We start from the raw sequence: 19,545 nt of genomic DNA on the forward strand, positions 1-19,545 counted from the left end.
CAAGAGAGAACTGGATAAGCACCTCCAAAGGATACCTGATCAACCAGGCTGTGACTCATACGTCAGGCTGCGAGCAGCCGCTGTCTAACAGCCTGGTTGATCAGTCCAGCAACCAGGAGGCCTGGTCGACGACCGGGCCGCGTGGACGCTAAACTCCGGAAGCACCTCAAGGCATACAGTGCAATGTCAAGATTAATGTGACGATGATGGTAGGAACTGTCATGTCACTGCTCTTAGTTACGTTAATGATTAGTCGTGGCAGTTACTAGTATTACTGAGACTAACCTCAATAACCTGCCTTTGATATCACAAATATTCTCGCAGACTGTCACTATGGCAGTCCTGTTACCTAGGGCACTATGGCAGGGTTACCTAGGGCACTGTGGCAGTCCTGTGACCTAGGGTACTATGGGAGTCCTGTTACCTAAGGCACTATTGCAGTCCTGTTACCTAGGGCACTATGGGAGTCCTGTTACCTAAGGCACTATTGCAGTCCTGTTACCTAGGGCACTATTGCAGTCCTGTTACCTAGGGCACTATGGGAGTCCTGTTACCTAAGGCACTATTGCAGTCCTGTTACCTAGGGCACTATTGCAGTCCTGTTACCTAGGGCACTATGGGAGTCCTGTTACCTAAGGCACTATTGCAGTCCTGTTACCTAGGGCACTATTGCAGTCCTGTTACCTAGGGCACTATGGCAGGGTTACCTAGAGTTACTATGGCAGCCCTATGCCCCTGTTACCTAGCAGTAAATAGGTACCTGGGTGTTAGTCAGCTGTCACGGGCTGCTTCCTGGGGGTGGAGGCCTGGTCGAGGACCGGGCCGCGGGGACACTAAAAAGCCCCGAAATCATCTCAAGATAACCTCAAGATGGCATTGTGATACTTGACAAATTTATGTTCAACCGATAGTGTAGGCTGAAGTGGTGAGAGTAATTCTTCCTCTCTCCTCTCCTCTCTCTCTCCTCTCCCCTTCTCTTCACCTCTTGCTGCCCCTCTTCTCTGCTATTGTCCCCAACCTTCTGCAACTCAATAACGCTTTTGTAGAGTCCATTATCCCCCCCTCACAAAACTACACTTGTGAAGTCATTGTTACCCTGTATCCCGCTTTATAAAAGAATGTATACAACAAGAGAGTGCAGGAGACAACCCCCCTCCCTTCCTCCCCCAACACCCCCCCTCCTAACAACCCTCTCCAACGACCCAGTCCCCCTCTTCCCCCCCCCCCCTTCGACACTCTTTACTGATTCCGCTTCTCTGCCATTCACTATCTTTATCCAGCTCGTAATATTTCCCAATTCCCATTTTCTGTGAGTTTCCGGGACGAGCTTGGGGATCTTATTTGCGTTTTCTGTCCCTAATTGCTTCCTTAATGGACTGAAAACATCCTTAATTACCCTTTCAGCTAATTACTGATTTTACATAATGACTAATTGATATTCACTACCCTTTCACTGAATTACTTGTAATTACTTTTAAGACTTAGTTTCCTTTATTAATCCTCTAAATACCAGTTTTCTCCTCTTGTTAGTGTGTGGTCTGGTCAACATATTTCAGCCACGTTATTGTGACTCCTCGTCTGCCTAATATTTCCTCCACACATCCCATGATGATTGCTCTCTGACCATGGTAGTTACACACTTACAGACTACTACTACTACTACTACAACGTCAATAGGTGGAGAGAGCAGCCTGGAGCGCCTACTTATAAAGATAAGGGTCTCCCCTTCAGACGATTTCTCTCCCCTTGACAATTCCGTTTTCTCTTATTCATTTACCCGGCTTGTTCCGCTCTTCAATCGGCCCCTCCGTCTCTAATCCAATCCCATACGCGCTGCTTGTACGGAATATTCAGTCATCCGTCTATTTTTCCATCTATTTGATCCATTCCTCACCCCCCCCCCACATCCTCCCTCTCTCTCTCTCTCTCTCTCTCTCTCTCTCTCTCTCTCTCTATCAGTTTATTGTTGCTCAATTCCTTATTCCTCTCTGTATCTACACATCACAATTCTTAAGTTATCTTGTTTAGGTTATCTTCCGTTCCAATTTTCCCTTCCATCTTCTCTATCTCCCGGGGTCCTGTATACAAGAGAGTAGTGGGAGGGGGGACCAGCACTGGTGAGAGAGGGGGGGTGAGGGAGGGAATTATCAGGGGGGGAAAGCGCCAAACCGTTACGACTATATAGCACTTGGAATGGGTCAGGATAAGGATTTGGGATGGGGCGGAAGGGAAAGGAATGGTGCCCCAACCACTTGGACGGTCGGGGGAATTGAACGCCGACTTGCATGAAGCCAGACCGTCGCTCTACCGTCCATGCCCATGTGGGACCCACACGAACATACCAGACGTGACAGGTGTGTGTAGGTGTGTGTGTGTGTGGGGGGGGAGGGGAGACAGGGTGACCTTTAAAGAATCAAAGATCAGTGAAGGTCGAGACCTGGCCTCCAGTAGTGACCTTTACATAACCAGAGAGAACCAAAGGTCGATACCTTCAGTCTAACGCCCCTGAGAGCACCTGATTATCTGGGGTTCGAGCCCGTGGAGGAGCCCCACACAGGATGTCCCTCCCCTCCCCCCCTCTCTCTCTTCCTCTCTCTCTCTGAGAAACCCAACAACCCATATCTACGACAACTCTTCTTTCAGACCATAAACTTCAGTACACAAAAAAAGGACACACTGGCGCTCCGGTTGAGTCCTTGAGCACAGGGCAGGCAAGCGGGCTTTAATTAAGCATTTTGAATTAAAAAAAATGTTTTATCTGAAAAACACGTCCTGGAGTACATTCTCATGTCTCTCTCTGTCCTGACGTCTCAGACGGAGAGGCAAAGTGAATAATTCTTCTCCCTCTACCTATCTCTCTCTACCTCTCCGTTGGCGTCCATTTCGCTCTCCTTCTCTCTAAGAAAAAGATATTGCTAACACAATTCCAGCAGCCGCCTGGGTTTGGGGAGGAGAGATGGGTGTGTGTGTGTGTAAAGATGGATTTAATAGATGGATTAAATAGGTGGATTTAATAGATGGGTATGTGGGCCTGCGGGCCGCTCCAAGCAACAGCCTGGTGGACCAAACTCTCACAAGTCGAGCCTGGCCTCGGGCCGGGCTTGGGGAGTAGAAGAACTCCCAGAACCCCATCAACCAGGTATCAACCAGGATTAAGGATGGTTTTTCTGGGTGTCCAAGTGGTGGCAGACACGCTACACATCTGCTACGTGTATTCACCTGTTCCTGCCTATTCCACAGCAACGTTCCTGCCAGCCCCACTGCAACGTTCCTGCCAGCCCCACTGCAAACGTTCCTGTCTTGCCTTGTTAAACCATTTAACGTTTTCACTTCGCTCTATGGAGAGATGTGACTGTCTTGCACCATACCTGGAGCGTAGTCGAGCGTAGGGAGCCGGTCGGCCGAGCGGACAGCACGCTGGACTTGTGATCCTGTGGTCCTGGGTTCGATCCCAGGCGCCGGAGAGAAACAATGGGCAGAGTTTCTTTCACCCTTTGCCCCTGTTACCTAGCAGTAAAATAGGTACCTGGGTGTTAGTCAGCTGTCACGGGCTGCTTCCTGGGGGTGGAGGCCTGGTCGAGGACCGGGCCGCGGGGACACTAAAAAGCCCCGAAATCATCTCAAGATAACAAGATATAGCTATTATACAATGTAACACTGAACGTTGTTCCCCCCCCCCCCCCCATGTTAAAACTGTGTTCATACGTGTCATTCTTCGCCCCAAAACCCCAAGAATTTCGACCCTCCTGCTCACTGCTCCTTACTTTATATCTCATTATCTGCTCCACATTTGTATTTATCTTAGTTGTCAATACCTGAACAGCCTCTGAGGGGAGGGGGGGGGTGAAGGTGAGGGGTGAGGAGGGTGAGGGGGGGTGAGGAGGGTGAGGGGGGTGAGGAGGGTGAGGGGGAGTGAGGGTGAGGGGGAGTGAGGGTGAGGGGGAGTGTGGGTGAGGGGTGAAAGGGGTTCAGGGGGAAGGGGGTGAGAATGAGGGTTCAAGGGTAAGCAGAAACAGGTAATGACAAAGGTAGAGAGGGAATGGGGAGAAATGCTGGGTGATGATGGGGGATGGGTAGGGGAGGAGGAGGAGGGGGAAGAAGAAGATAAATGGGGGAGGGGTGTAGGGTGGGGAATAGGGGGGGGCCGCGAGCCAAGGTAGCCAGCCTGTATAGTGGTTACCTCGGCTCCGATGACACTGGTATCCACAGGACGCACAGCCACGACACATGATACCGCCCTGTGTCCCTTCCTCACCCTGGACACACCACCCCGTGCGCAGGTGTAAGCAGGTGTGGAGGCCGTGCAGGTGGAGGCCGTGCACGTACGAGCCAACACACACACACACACACACGTACAAGGACTTGTTGGTTGGTAACCACATCTTTCAGTACACGTACATGAGCCCCTCGTCACCCGGCCATCCTGTAGCCTCCATACAGTACTGTAACACGTCACCCAAGCCCGACCCGGACCTAGTGGTAGACTTGTATTGTCTACCCCAGTGGCCAGCAGACTTGTATTGTCTTCCCCAGTGGCTAGTACACTTGTATTGTCTACCCCAGTGGCCAGCAGACTTGTATTGTCTACCCCAGTGGCTAGTACACTTGTATTGTCTACCCCAGTGGTTAGCAGACTTGTATTCTCTACCCCAGTGGCTAGTAGACTCGTTTACTATGGTAGACTCGAGGCTAGTAGACTCGTCTACTAGCAAATTCCAATGTTGAGCAAAGCCTCGCTACTGGGGGGGGGGGTGATAAAACATGCGTGGCATAACCACAGAGCAGCACCTATACATACATACATACCCATACATATATGGATATGTATATACATGTCAACCTAATATTAACAATTCTGCAAGTAGCTTCACCAGCGCACCACTTACATAAACAAACAAACTATGGGTTCCTGAAACCATTGTATGCCTCCGTATCCCCCAACGGGATGGGTATGGGGCGCATAATAATGAAAAAACCAAGATGGCGGCCCTGGTCGAGGAGGTCAGAGTGCAACCCGTTCTCGCAAATTCGTAAAGTCAATATTGACTTATTAACTACGTGCATAGGTGATATACTAAACATAATAGATACCCTTAAAAATATTCATAGAAAACACCAACCTTACCTAACCTTGTTAGTATCTTAAGATAAGCATCTTATTGCTTCGTAATTACAATTATTACTTAACCTATACCTATTATAGGTTAGGTAATAATTGTAATTACGAAGCAATAAGATGCTTATCTTAACATACTAAGTAGGTTAGGTAAGGTCAGTGTTTTCTATGAATCTTTTTACGGGTATCTATTATGTTAAGTATGTCACCTATGCACATATTTAATAAGTCAATATTGACTTATTAAATTTGCGAGAACGGGTTGCAGAGTGATACCCAACCTACCCACAAGTGCCCCCAATACCCTCCTTATCGTTCCTCACGGGCTCACCATAGCCCGTGCTACTTGGAACTTTTTGTTCTAGGTAGCGAATCTTTAACAACAACAGCTGGTAGGAGAATGTCTCAGGTGCGACCTTGCTTGATGGGGTTCTGGGAGTTCTGCTACTTCCCCAAGTCTACTCCTAGCTATTCTTTCAAGTCTACTTCTACTCGACCGCCATAGTGCACAGAGCCCATCATTCCTGGATTAGGTGGTCCAGTATCCAGGAGGAGGATAACGAAGGGATAACATGGAGAGAGAGAGAGAGAGAGAGAGAGAGAGAGAGAGAGAGAGAGAGAGAGAGAGAGAGAGAGAGAGAGAGAGAGAGGTGAAGAGAGATGACGGTGATTAAGTGGAAGCTGAATAGAGCAAACTCTACATGCTCTATTCGTCTCTATCACCACCTGGCCTCTGACCAGCTCTTCTAGGGAGAGCTGTAGGGGAGAGCTGAGAGAGTAGGGAGCAGGTCGGCCAAGCGGACAGCACGCTGGACTTGTGGTCCTGGGTTCAATCCCAGGCGCCGGCGAGAAACAATGGGCAGCGTTTCTTTAACCCTATGTCCCTGTTACCTAGCAGTAAAATAGGAACCTGGGTGTTAGTCAGCTGTCACGGGCTGCTTCCTGGGGGTGGAGGCCTGGTCGAAGACCGGGCCGCGGGGACACTAAAATGCCCCGAAATCATCAAGATAACCTCAAGATAACCTCCTGGTTAACGGATGCTTGATAAGATTGATCGATACTCCTGCACGCTGATGTACAAAACCCATAACCTGATTGATCAGGTTCCCTAAGGAGGGCCCCCAATCTATCTCTGGGATGGTTGAAATCACCCATAATTAATAGCTGATATAAGTGCCAATTTCCACTTTTACTTGTACGGTGTGGGTGGAAGGAGCCATTGTAGGTAAAAGAAAATGTGGTCAGTCCGGAGTGAGAAGGGAAGAGGGGTTCAGTGTTGCAGAGTGTGCTGCAAGGGAGGGGTCGTGACAGGAATGTGAGAGCAAAGTTGTGTGGTGGAAGGGAGGGAGGGAGGGAGAGGGAGCTTCGGCGTGTGGCGAGAGATTTGTCATTGTAGGGTGAGGGAGGGACCCTTTGCGAGGTGAGGGAGTGGACCTTTGTGAGGTGATTGAAGGAAAGAGGGGCCTGTGTGGTGTGATTGTGGCAATGCATGCGCGCGCGCGCGTGTGTGTGTGTGTGTGTGTGTGTGTGTGTGTGTGTGTGTGTGTGTGTGTGTGTGTGTGTGTGTGTGTGTGTGTGTGTGTGTGTGTGTGTGTGTGTGTGTGTGTGTGTGTGTGTGTGTGTGTGTGTGTGTGTTTGTTTTTACTATTTGTGTCTGCAGAATTGAGCTATTAGCTCTTGGACTCCGCCTTTCTAACCATCTATTTTTCCTCTATTATATACCTGGTTGATACCTGGTTGATGGGGTTCTGGGAGTTCTTCTACTCCCCAAGCCCGGCCCGAGGCCAGGCTCGACTTGTGAGAGTTTGGTCCACCAGGCTGTTGCTTGGAGCGGCCCGCAGGGCCACGTACCCACCACAGCCCGGCTGATCCGGAACTTCTCTTAGAAAACCGTCCAGTTTTCTCTTGAAGATGTCCACGGTTGTTCCGGCAATATTTCTTATGCTCGCTGGGAGGACGTTGAACAACCTGCTACATATATTATCTGCTACATATATTTCTAACACACACACACACACACACACACACACACACACACACACACACACACACACACACACACACACACGGGACCAAAGAGCCAAAGCTCAACCCCCGTAAACACAATTAGGTGAGTACACGGGGGAGAGGGGTGGTACGCGAAAAAGGGGACACAGGTGGAAACTGAGTACCCAAATGAGCCACAGGGACGTTAGAAAGAACTTTTTCAGTGCCAGAGTAGTTAACAGGTGGAATGCATTAGGCAGTGATGTGGTGGAGGCTGACTCCATACACAGTTTCAAGTGTAGATATGATAGAGCCCAGTAGACTCAGGAGTCTGTACACCAGTTGATTGACAGTTGAGAGGCGGGACCAAAGAGCCAGAGCTCAACCCCCGCAAGCACAAATAGGCGAGTACAACTACGTGAGTACACACACACACACACACACACACACACACACACACACACACACACACACACACACTGTATTTCAAGCATTATCTATGTCGTCTTATGAATGGTTCATCCAATATGTAGTGTCTTGCTGAGTACTAGCAACACACTACTAGCGATGTGTAAGTACTAGCGGTGAAGAACTGCAGAGTGCCAAGTTCTCCAGCCCAAACTGGCGTAATCGATTACAAAATGATTACTTAATTACTCCCCTTTACCGGGAGAGCCAATGAGCTCGCTGGTACGAGACCCAAGCTATTTTTAACCTGTCAATTTTTACAAGGGGGAAAAATTACAGTTAATAATGACAGGAAATTTTTAATTGGTGCAATCTTTGCCGAGTATACTTAAGTGTGCTTCATTAGTGAGGTCTTTATTATGCTCGCCTCTGCAGGCCCTGGCACTCACTCACACTCTGTCACTCACACTGTCACTCACTCACACTCTGTCTGTCACTCACTCACTCACTCACTCACTCACTCACCTCACTCCTACATTATACCTGGTTGATACCTGGTTGATGGGGTTCTGGGAGTTCTTCTACTCCCCAAGCCCGGCCCGAGGCTAGGCTCGACTTGTGAGAGTTTGGTCCACCAGGCTGTTGCTTGGAGCGGCCCGCAGGGCCACGTACCCACTCATTTGTCGAACGCCTTTGCAAAGTCTGTGTATACAACATCTGCATTTTGCTTTTCTTCTAGGGCTTCTGTATTTTTGTCATAGTGGTTGAGTAACTGTGACAGACAGGATCTTCCCGCTCTAAATCCATGTTGTCCTGGATTGTGCAATTCATTGTTTTCCATAAAACTAGAAATTTGATTCCTAATCACTCTTTCAAACACTTTTATTATGTGTGATGTTAGTGCAACTGGCCTATAATTTTTTGCCAAGGCTTTACTCCCCCCCTTGTGCAACGGAGCTATATCTGCAGATTTAAGTGCTGCTGGTATCTCCCCTGTATCCAGGCTCTTTCTCCATATTACGCTGAGTGCTCTCGCTACTGGTACTTTACATTGCTGGAATTGTTGATATTTAGTGTAAGATTCCTATGAAATGTGCCCAACCATTTCTTTCCCGCCCGGGATTCGAACCCGTAATTCTCAATTGTGCGTCGAGAACCCGCATACTTCCACTTCCTTAGGATCACTATTAAGAAGAACAATCAAGTTACCAAAATTCAGGGTAAAGAAACTCTAGCAATTATTTAAGAGTTTATTTTCTACAACGTTACGATCCTTTCTAGAAACGTCGTCAGGTAAAAATTAAATGACATGATGTAGACATTTGGGTTAAATACACTTGAGAGAGTCGAAGGAATGTAGGGTGTGGGGGAAGGGGTCACTCAAACATTATGTAATGCTCTGGCGGGGGCGGAGACGTCCGTGGCGGAGACGTCCGTGGTGGAGACATTCGTGGCGGAGACGTCCGTGGCGGAGACGTCCGTGGCGGAGACGTCGGCAAAGACGTCATTTTCCGGAGATGTTAAGCGAGGTCTGGGTCTGAGTGTTGGCAAGGAAGCGAAGTCATTATTGAGTATATTTAAGAGTGAGGTCCTTTTCTCCTCTCTCTCCTAAGTATATATATGAACTCTTCATTGGTCAATAATAGCTTCAAGGATTTATGTATTATCTTCTAGCATGTTCCTAGTCAACAATCTGCTATGTTCACTGTACATATGGTTTCTAAAGGCACCAGCTTCTATTTCCTTAACTTGACAGCTCTCCTTAATACCGATACGAAGAAAAGAGAAGCACAAGTCGAGCCTGGCCTCGGGCCGGGCTTGGGGAGTAGAAGAACTCCCAGAACCCCATCAACCAGGTATCGAAAACTTGCACTATGAGATCAACGCTGAGCAGTAATGTGGTCATATTTACTCTGCCCGATATTTCTTACTCGGTACAGTAAGGTACCCGGCAGTGCCCAGGTCGACTCTATAGAATTTTGCCATTAAAGTGCCGGAAGCACTTACCCTGCAACTGATTTCCAGAAAGAAAAGTGGATAAGTTAATATACCGAAGATTAGGTAGCAAATAACGCAGGATCAAGTGAAATACGTTATATGCATTATTACAGCGTTACTTACACCTTGGTAGTAATGATGCTTCATCATTGATGCTACTCTGGCACAGCTGATGCTGTATCATTACTTGTTGACATGTCACTGTTACCTTGTGTAACGTGGGGTGTGGAGTGGACATGGTTACTTCATGCCAGATCCTGCCAGTACCACTCATGATCAGCTCTCCCTCGCTCACACACTTCCCCCTTAATAGGGACTAAAAGCCTGTTCTTAGGCTTCTTGGGATCCCTTTAGGGACCAACTACTGACCTTTCCCAGGATGCAACCCACTAGAATTGCCAAAACTCATGTGTTTCTAGTTTACTTCCAGTTGATCACAAGAAACGTGCCCAGCCGTCCCTGTCCTGCCCATCGGGGATTGAACCCGGATCCCTTGGTTGAGAGCCTGTAGTCCACTGTGCTACAGGCTCCATTATCTCTCTCTCAGGGCATGAGCCCAATACATGCCCACTTGCTTTACTGAAGTTGACATAGTCATACTTATCCACCACCTAAGTGAAACAGGAAAGAGTAACACTACGTGGGCCAGGTACAGGTTCAGGGGCCCAGGCAGAGGTTCAGGGGCCCAGGCAGAGGTTCAGGGGCCCAGGCAGAGGTTCAGGGCCCCAGGCAGAGATTCAGGGCCCCAGGCAGAGATTCAGGGGCCCAGGCAGAGATTCAGGGGCCCAGGCAGGAATATCCCTGACAAAAATCCTTATCTCAAGTTATCCTAAAAGTTCCCGTCTTGTTCCTCCCGACTGAGAACAACACATGGCACCTCGAGCTGGTCAGAGCCAAATAACAGGATCCCTCGCTGTTTAATCTAGCCAGATTCAACACCAGTGTCTTCTACAACACCACGATAGGCAAGACAAACATTATTTCCCCCCAATATAAATTTGGTCCTTATTTTTCTCCTTGGACTTGGCAATATATTTAATGTTCGAGTTATGAATCTTCAGAGATAGATATGTCTACATTATTGTCCAAATTTACTAAATGAAGAATAGCAAAGCACAAAATTGTTTGCACTTGAAAAAGAATATGAATCCAAAGTCGACACGTTGATTGAAAGTGACTCCTTGACATCCTTGACTGCCCTCAGCAAGTCTCTTGTGCCTGAAGCTAGACACAGATACAATGAAAATCATCAATGATGTAGTCAAGAGCTTGTCTCCTAAGGATACCTTCCCATATTGGTACCTGCTTGATACCTGGTTGATGGGGTTCTGGGAGTTCCTCTACTCCCCAAGCCCGGCCCGAGGCCAGGCTTGACTTGTGAGAGTTTGGTCCACCAGGCTGTTGCTTGAAGCGGCCTGCAGGCCCACATACCCACCACAACCCGGTTGGTCCGGCACTTTCTTTTCTAAAACAGTCTAGTTTTCTCTTGAAGATGTCCACGGTTGTTCCGGCAATATTTCTTATAGTCGCTGGGAGGACGTTGAACAACCGCGGACCTCTGATGTTTATACAGTGTTCTCTAATTGTGCCTATGGCACCTCTGCTCTTCACTGGTTCTATTCTGTATTTTTGGTCACCGAATGCACGATAGAGCTGACGAGTTAGCCAAAACCTTTGCCCCTAAGCCGTCCAACAGCCTGGTTGATCAGTCCAGCAACGAGGAGGCCTGGACCGGGCCGCGGGGTCGCTCAGCCCCGGAATCACCTCAAGGTAACCTCAAGGCTAAGAGTCAACACCCCGCCGGCCGCCTTCAGGGACCAACAAACATTACTCACTATAAAAATGTCTTGATGTTTATATACCTCGATAATTCGATAAAAAAGGAGGGAGGGGGAATTAAGCATTATCATATAAAGTGGCGTCTCAAGGATGAGGTTGGGGGAGGTGGAGAGAAGAGGTTGGGGAGGTTGGAAGGAGGAGGAGGATTAGAAGCAGATGAGCAATGAGGTTGGTCATCCCTCCCTTCCTGTCTTCATTACTTACTCCTTAGTCCTGTCTTCAAATTCGTCTCAGTCTCAACCTATCCTTAGCCCGACCTCGTCATCAAAGGCATTTTTTTTACCTTCATTAGTGACCGGCAGTTGTGTGTGGCGGGTCTTCTCCAGCAGACCCGGCGTCGCCCCGGAAGACCCAGAGGGCAGCAGACCAGAGGGTAGCAGACCAGAGGGCAGCAGACCAGAGGGCAGCAGACCAGAGGGCAGCAGACCAGAGGGCAGCAGACCAGAGGGCAGCAGAGCAAGGGGTGGGAGTGGGGGGGGGGTGGCTGCCGGTAAGCGTGGGAATTCTTTCTGCTTCAAGTGAAAGTTACCGCACTAAAAGTGAATTTATGGCTGAACAGTGAGGAAGATGTTGCATTCCAATAGAGGTATACTGGCAGCGGATGTTTGCTCATGTACAGTTACCTTCTGAGACTCAATCTTTTCTACACACACACACACACACACACGCACACACACACACACACACACACACACACACACACACACACACACACACACACACACACACACACACGCACACACACACACACACACACACGCACACACAGCTCTTCTGTCAATTGGAGGGGGAGGGGGGTGTCGTACATGCTGCTATGGCTGTATAAAAATAAACAAACAAACTCACAAAAAAGACTCACCCTTGTGTGAGGACATCTAGACACAAGAGTTCCTGCCTCTCGTGCCACTCTCCCGAAAAGGAGAAGAAAGGCCGTGTAGGGAAATATAAAGTATTGAGCCAAAACTGGAAGACATAATGCCAAGCCCAAGAAAAAGCACAAATTAAGTATAAATACCTATGTAATATACGGTACATATGAAGGTACATATGAAGGTACATATGAAGGTACATATGAAGGTACATATGAAGGTACATATGAAGGTACATATGAAGGTCTTCGACAATATATACTAAAAAAATAAATCTGAAATGTTGGGAGCTTAATCATCTTCTGCTAAAACTAGACTCAATGAGCCACAGTAATTTTTTTTTTAGCTAAATATTATCCGTTGTAAAAAAAAAAATAGTTTTTTCTGAGTAATAATGTGGAAAGACTTGAACGCAATAAAGTAGCCGTCACAACTGCAAGAAAAATGGATAAAAACTTCCAATACAAGATGCCATACCAATGATGATGATAGTTACAGCCGCGCCACTGTCCCAGCTAGGCAAGTTCACTCCGGGCTCACCATAGACCGTGCTACTTGCAACTTATTGTTCCCAGAAGCTGAATCTAAAAACAACAACAACAATGATGATGCTTATTACAACCTCTCCTCCTAACTTGATCGTTATCTTGGTTATCCTGAGATGATTTCGGGGGTTTAGTGTCCCCGCGGCCCGGTCCTCTACCAGGCCTCCACCCCCAGGAAGCAGCCCGTGACAGCTAACACCCAGGTACCTATTTTACTGCTAGGTAACAGGGGCATCGGGTGAAAGAAACTCTGCCCAATGTTTCTCGCCGGCGCCTGGGATCGACGCCGGGACCGCAAGATCAGAAGTCCAGCTTGCTGTCCGCTCGGCCGACCGGCCGTCCGATCGTACTTAAAGTAACTATTTGATCGAACCAATAACTATTCATGACCTTAGCAGGATGGGCTGACTTTCTAAGACACTATAGTGGTATCTTGGGGAGGAACACTGTTGCACACTAACAGCCCCATTCAAAGCTGGAGAAATTGCCGATCTTTTACTTGTCGAATCCATTCGAGGAGTAAATAAAATATATTATTTTGAATAATAATAATAAATAAATAAAATAAAAATGAATAAAATAATAATAATATTCGAATAAAATAATATTTTTATAATATTGACTTTATAAAATTGATTCGAATAAAACGCCTAAATTACTGGAATCTGTTAGCATTTCTAAACCTGTATTCTCTAGAGCGCAGGCGAGAGAGAGAAAAAAAAAACAGAATTTAGACTAAAAATATATTACTTAATGAGAGGGACTGGTTCAAATTGTGCGCATGAGAATAACTGCGCAGGAGACCAGGAGATATGGCAGGAAGTGCAAAATAGCCCCGTTGAAAATCAGAGTTGGAAGAGGCAAGCTGAGAGAGTACACATCATCAAAGAGCCAAATTAAGACTTTTCAACATTCTCCATTTCTCCGTAAGTGATCATAACAAGCCGATCTCTCACTAGTTGTTTTAAAGACAACTTGATGCCTGATCAACCGGGCTGTGATTTATACGCCAGACTGCGCGCAGCGGAGTCTAATAGTCTGGTTAACTACTACACCAATCAGGAGGAATGATCAGAGAGCGGGCCGTGGGGACATTGACCCTCGGAACCGCCTTACGGTAACTATCTGAACATAATGGAAATTACCAACAGACCAAACTGTGTGCAACACTGAATTAGAAAAACATCTACAAAATATATGCTACTTTACCGACCATGTTGTGATTGCCAGGCTATTTGGACCTCTGACCACTAACTGCCCGGGCCACGGGGGTGTCAAGCGGCCGGGCAACGGGGGTGGGGGGGGGTCAAGCGGGCCACGAGGGTGTCAAGCGGCCGGGCGACGGGAGTGGGTGGGGGGGTCAAGCGGGCCACGAGGGTGTCAAGCTACCCTAGCCACGAGCCTGGATACCTAAAGAGATTATAAAGTAGCATCACCTAATGAAGCACTTCTGTGACTGAGGAGTGAGCTCCAGCTCCCTGTCCCCAGCTTACAACCCTCAATAACAACTTAGTATACAGCAGATGACTCGAACGCTTGTAAACCTGTCCATCCACCGCCCAATCTCGAGGTCGGTGGAGAAGAGGCTCACTAGAGTTCGAGTCCTCTGCCGTACCTGGTCTTAAGGCGTTGTGGATATGGACTTCATTTCCTTATATTTCTTCTTTCCAGGACTGGCCTGTGACGCCAGCTTCCAGGACTGGCCTGTGACGCCAGCTTCCAGGCCAGTGCTCTTGCCCAGGTGATGGAGATGTTTCGCTTATTACCTGAGGAAACTCTTCGCTTGCTCAAAATTAAAGTTATATTCGCATTTTTGTAATTAATTTATCCTCTAATATTCGTAACGATGCAGCGTCGCGCCCTGGTAGACCCCAACCGTCGCCCCCTGGTAGACCCCAACCGTCGCCCCCTGGTAGACCCCAACCGTCGCCCCCTGGTAGACCCCAACCGTCGCCCCCTGGTAGACCCCAACCGTCGCCCCCTGGTAGACCCCAACCGTCGCCCCCTGGTAGACCCCAACCGTCGCCCCCTGGTAGACCCCAACCGTCGCCCCCTGGTAGACCCAACCGTCGCCCCCTGGTAGACCCAACCGTCGCCCCCTGGTAGACCCAACCGTCGCCCTGGTAGACCCAACCGTCGCCCTGGTAGACCCCAACCGTCGCCCTGGTAGACCCAACCGTCGCCCCCTGGTAGACCCAACCGTCGCCCCCTGGTAGACCCAACCGTCGCCCCCTGGTAGACCCCAACCGTCCCCCTGGTAGACCCCAACCGTCCCCCTGGTAGACCCAACAGTCGCCCCCTGGTAGACCTCAACCGTCGCCCCCTGGTAGACCCCAACCGTCGCCCCCTGGTAGACCCAACCGTCGTCCCCTGATAGACCCCAACCGTCGCCCCTTGATAGACCCCAACCGTCGCCCCCTGGTAGACCCACCCGTCGCCCTGGTAGACCCACCCGTCGCCCAGACTGTCTGAATCTGTTTGTCTCCCTAGTACCGCCTGGGCCGAGTCGCTCGACAGACTCACAAAGCCTCGTGCTCGTCCAAGCGTTCACGTCAATTTTCCACTCGAAAGTATCGCCTCATAATGTGAAGATGCAGAGACTTGCTGGAAGGAAATTGCTTGGACAACTCCCCCTTTGAGTGACATTTTGCAACTAACCCTATTAAAATATGGGAGCTAAAATTATACACCGCTGACAGTACGGGTCTTGTACTAATTAATGTAAGATTACATTTTTCGTAATTTTACAAAAGATTTGTTGATATCGTTTCTCCTTAGACGGTACGATAGCTTTATTTAGTCACTTTTAGTCACGTGTGCGGCGGTGAAAATGGATAAAGAGGCGCAAAATACCTTCAAGAAACTGGACTTCACAGTTCATTTAGCTACTAGATGACCCACAGATGTGCGGTTCTTCCTTCATAACAGAATGATGACAGATGGAGTAACTGGTGTGAATTTCCACCAGTATCTCAATTGTACTGAATTGTGTTGCAGTGTCCGGTGTATTGTTGCCCTCAGGCTGCTCAAAGACAAGTTCTCTCATGCATTGAAGGAGAGTGGTGGAGAGGGGCAGGGTGTGGAAGAGGGCCAGGGTGTGGAAGAGGGGCAGGGTGTGGAAGGGAGGGGAGAGTGTGGAAGAGAGGGGGAGGGTGTGGAAGAGAGGGGGAGGGTGTGGAAGAGAGAGGGTCAGGGTGTGGAAGAGAGAGGGTCAGGGTGTGGAAGAGAGAGGGCCAGGGTGTGGAAGAGAGAGGGCCAGGGTGTGGAAGAGAGAGGGCCAGGGTGTGGAAGAGAGAGGGCCAGGGTGTGGAAGAGAGAGGGCCAGGGTGTGGAAGAGAGAGGGCCAGGGTGTGGAAGAGAGAGGGCCAGGGTGTGGAAGAGAGAGGGCCAGGGTGTGGAAGAGAGAGGGCCAGGGTGTGGAAGAGAGAGGGCCAGGGTGTGGAAGAGAGAGGGCCAGGGTGTGGAAGAGAGAGGGCCAGGGTGTGGAAGAGAGAAGGAGGGTGCGGAAAGGAAGGGCAGGGTGTGCACAAGACCCTACCCCAAACCACCACCCTAACCCACACCCTAGCCTCGCTACTCTCCAAGGTCAATAAAACATTTAATATCATCCCACTTTCAGCACTATTTACCCCCCGGCGCCCCAGGAAAATGTCAACCACATGGGTAGGGAAAATTCTCGTTTAAGATAAGAGGCGACAGATCTCTTTAGGGCAACGGAGCGGGGAAAAAAACAAAGGGAGAGGCCCGGGAGGGACCCTAAACAGCAAGTTACGAACGCTAAACATTAAACATAACCCTGACTTTGTCATCACGTAGCAAGCGTGCTGTACGGACCAGCGTGCAGACAAGGGCGAACATACGTACACACACGTATATGTTCGAAGGTTGAATCCATACACATTTCCAAATGTAGATATGATAGAGCCCAGTAGGCTCAGGAACCTGTACACCTGTTGATTGACAGTCCAGGTAACCAGACAGGACCAGGTAATCAAAGCTCAACCCCCGCAAGCACAACTAGGTGAGTGTGAGTGAACATACCACCACGGCAGCATGTACAACATTCCTGAATAGGAAGAAAACCCGCTGGGTTGTTCATCCTGTTGTTAACACATCATTAACCTGTCCATGGAGGACAGAAGAAAATGTATATATATGCTGGTTAGCATTGTAAATGTGTGGCCACGTCTGTGGTAGAAAATACTAATAATAATAATAATACAAACTCGCACCCAAGACACAGCTGGGAGTTACTTAACTGTCTTAAGTGAACAGTTTGTCAAACAAGACCATTAGCATTTACCAACCCCTAAACGTGCGTAATCTTAAGGGCTGCAAAGTGGAGGAATCTTTTAAGAACAGTGTCTATATTTGGCTACTACTATTTTTCTAACTCAAACACTGTGGGATTTATTATTCTACACATATTTCTAATGTCTCTTCGATGTTCACATTCTCTCAGGTAGTGGTCAAGGTGGCGTGTCCGTCACACTCTCAACAGATTCTGCAACTCCGCTGCTCAGCTGTTGTTTCCATCTCGAATATCCATGGATATTTGTATCCAAAACGAATTCTTACTATTACTGATTCACTCCCGCAGGCCCCCCCCCTTGATTAATGATTGTGATTGGCAGCTACAACCATATTGTAATAGGGTACGAATTCACTGACTTGTTCTTCAATCCTCCTTTCCTCAGTTACCTTGTCACGGTGATATTGCCTGATAATACCTCTAATTTATAGAAGAGTCTTGGGTATGAAGTATTCAATATGGTCTCCTTCAGCGCCTTCAGCAGCCAGCACATCTGCTCGTTCATTCCCACATATTCCAACATGGGAGGGGATCCACAGAAACTTGATCACCCTGGAACTTACCTGGAGAAGGTCTCGAGAGTTCTCCTACTCCCCGAGCCCGCCTGAGGCCAAAAGAATCTAATTTGTTATTGAAGTCCACCTTAGTTCCTGCAATATTTCTAATGTTTGCTGGGTGATTATTGAACAGCTGTGTGGACCTCTGATGTTCAGTGTTCTCTGATTGTGCCTATAGCACCTCTACCCCATCACTGGTTATTCTACATTTCCTTCCGTACCTCTCACTACAGTATGTGTACTTCAGCCAACTAACTAACCCTTCCCTGATGAGTGAGTACTCTCACAGCTCTCTTGATTTCAGCGACTATCAATTGGTTTTCTGTGTATTTTTTTCTAAGGCTTTGTAGTGCTGCTTTTAAATCAGTGAAGGTCACTGCACCTTCAGTGCTTCTTTCATCACTGTTCTCGTGTCCTTGGCAATACTTTCTTTTATAGACGTTATCTTGAGATGATTTCGGGGCTTAGCGTCCCCGCGGCCCGGTCCTCGACCAGGCCTTCTTTTTGTTACACTCTCCCCCCCCCCAGGAAGCAGCCCGTAGTAGCTGTCTCCCAGGTACAATTTACTGCTAGGTGAAAGAAACTCTGCTCATTTGTTTCCGCCTCCACCGGGGGATCGAACCCGGACCCTTAGGACTACGAACCCCGAACGCTGTCCACTCAGCCACCCTTCCCCCAGCTGTCAGAAGGGAGAGCCGTTGACACTTCCATGTAGTACTTCTGAACCACATGATAAAAATCCATCAAAAAAATTCTTAAAACATATTTCAGGAGATAGTCATAATTTAATTCATCCTTACATTAAACACGGCAAAAAAAAATTTACAGTCGCCTCTTGTTATAAATTTTCTTGGTTGTTTGGGCTCGGTCTTCCTGCTTAGGGTCAGTGTGGGGGGGAATATCCTCCAGTGGCCACACCTCGGGCACTGGCCACACCGCGGCACTGGCCACACCGCGGCACTGGCCACACCGCGGCACTGGCCACACCACGGCACTGGCCACACCGCGGCACTGGCCACACCGCGGCACTGGCCACACCGCGGCACTGGCCACACCGCGGCACTGGCCACACCGCGGCACTGGCCACACCGCGGCACTTGACGTAGGGACATAACTTAGCCTCCAGCCAGAATCATTTGCATAATTATTATATGGTCATAAAGGTTGCCATGAGTTGACTTACGGGTTGACGGAGGAGCGGGTTGAGTAGGGAAGAGGAGGCGGGGGGGGGGGGGGTTGTTAAGAGTTGAAGTCTCTCTAATCTACAACTTTGGTTAGAGAGCCTACAACTACAGATTCTTTTCACACAGAAATCACAATAGCGTGATGCATCAAATGAACAAATCCACAAGGGCCGTGACGAGGATTCGAACCTACGTTCGAGAGGATCCCAGACGCTGTCTTAATTCTACAGATTCTTTGTTAATCTCTAACCTGAGATTCACCCAAAACTGCCCAACAAACCATTCTATGCATAGTATTAAATTCACCCCTTTGGCGCCAAACATTTAAAGTACTATCTTGAGGTTATCTTGAGATGATTTCGGGGCTTTAGTGTCCCCGCGGCCCGGTCCTCGACCAGGCCTCCACCCCCAGGAAGCAGCCCGTGACAGCTGACTAACACCCAGGTACCTATTTTACTGCTAGGTAACAGGGGCATAGGGTGAAAAAACTCTGCCCATTGTTTCTCGCCGGCGCCCGGGATCGACCCCGGGACCACAGGATTACAAGTCTAGCGTGCTGTCCGCTCGGCCGACCGGCTAAACATACGAGAGACTTAGACAAAACCAACCTGGTTAGTTTTTGGTTAGTTTGAGTTAAAAAGTAACACTATAATCCCTAATCAATGTGAAATAGTACACAATCCCCTTAGGGTTAAACTCTGCCTAATAACGACTTAGTAATGGATATCTTA

General features: G+C 48.6%; 1 protein-coding gene across 4 annotated transcripts in view; it reads right to left on the reverse strand.

The window, feature by feature from the left end:
* Nucleotides 1-19,545, reverse strand: part of LOC123765293 (uncharacterized protein CG43867) — a 1,137,736-nt gene that overhangs the window by 947,512 nt on the left and 170,679 nt on the right. The window lies entirely within an intron of this gene.

The sequence above is a fragment of the Procambarus clarkii genome, chromosome 33 (genome assembly GCF_040958095.1).
Source record: "Procambarus clarkii isolate CNS0578487 chromosome 33, FALCON_Pclarkii_2.0, whole genome shotgun sequence".
NCBI classification, from domain to species: domain Eukaryota; kingdom Metazoa; phylum Arthropoda; class Malacostraca; order Decapoda; family Cambaridae; genus Procambarus; species Procambarus clarkii.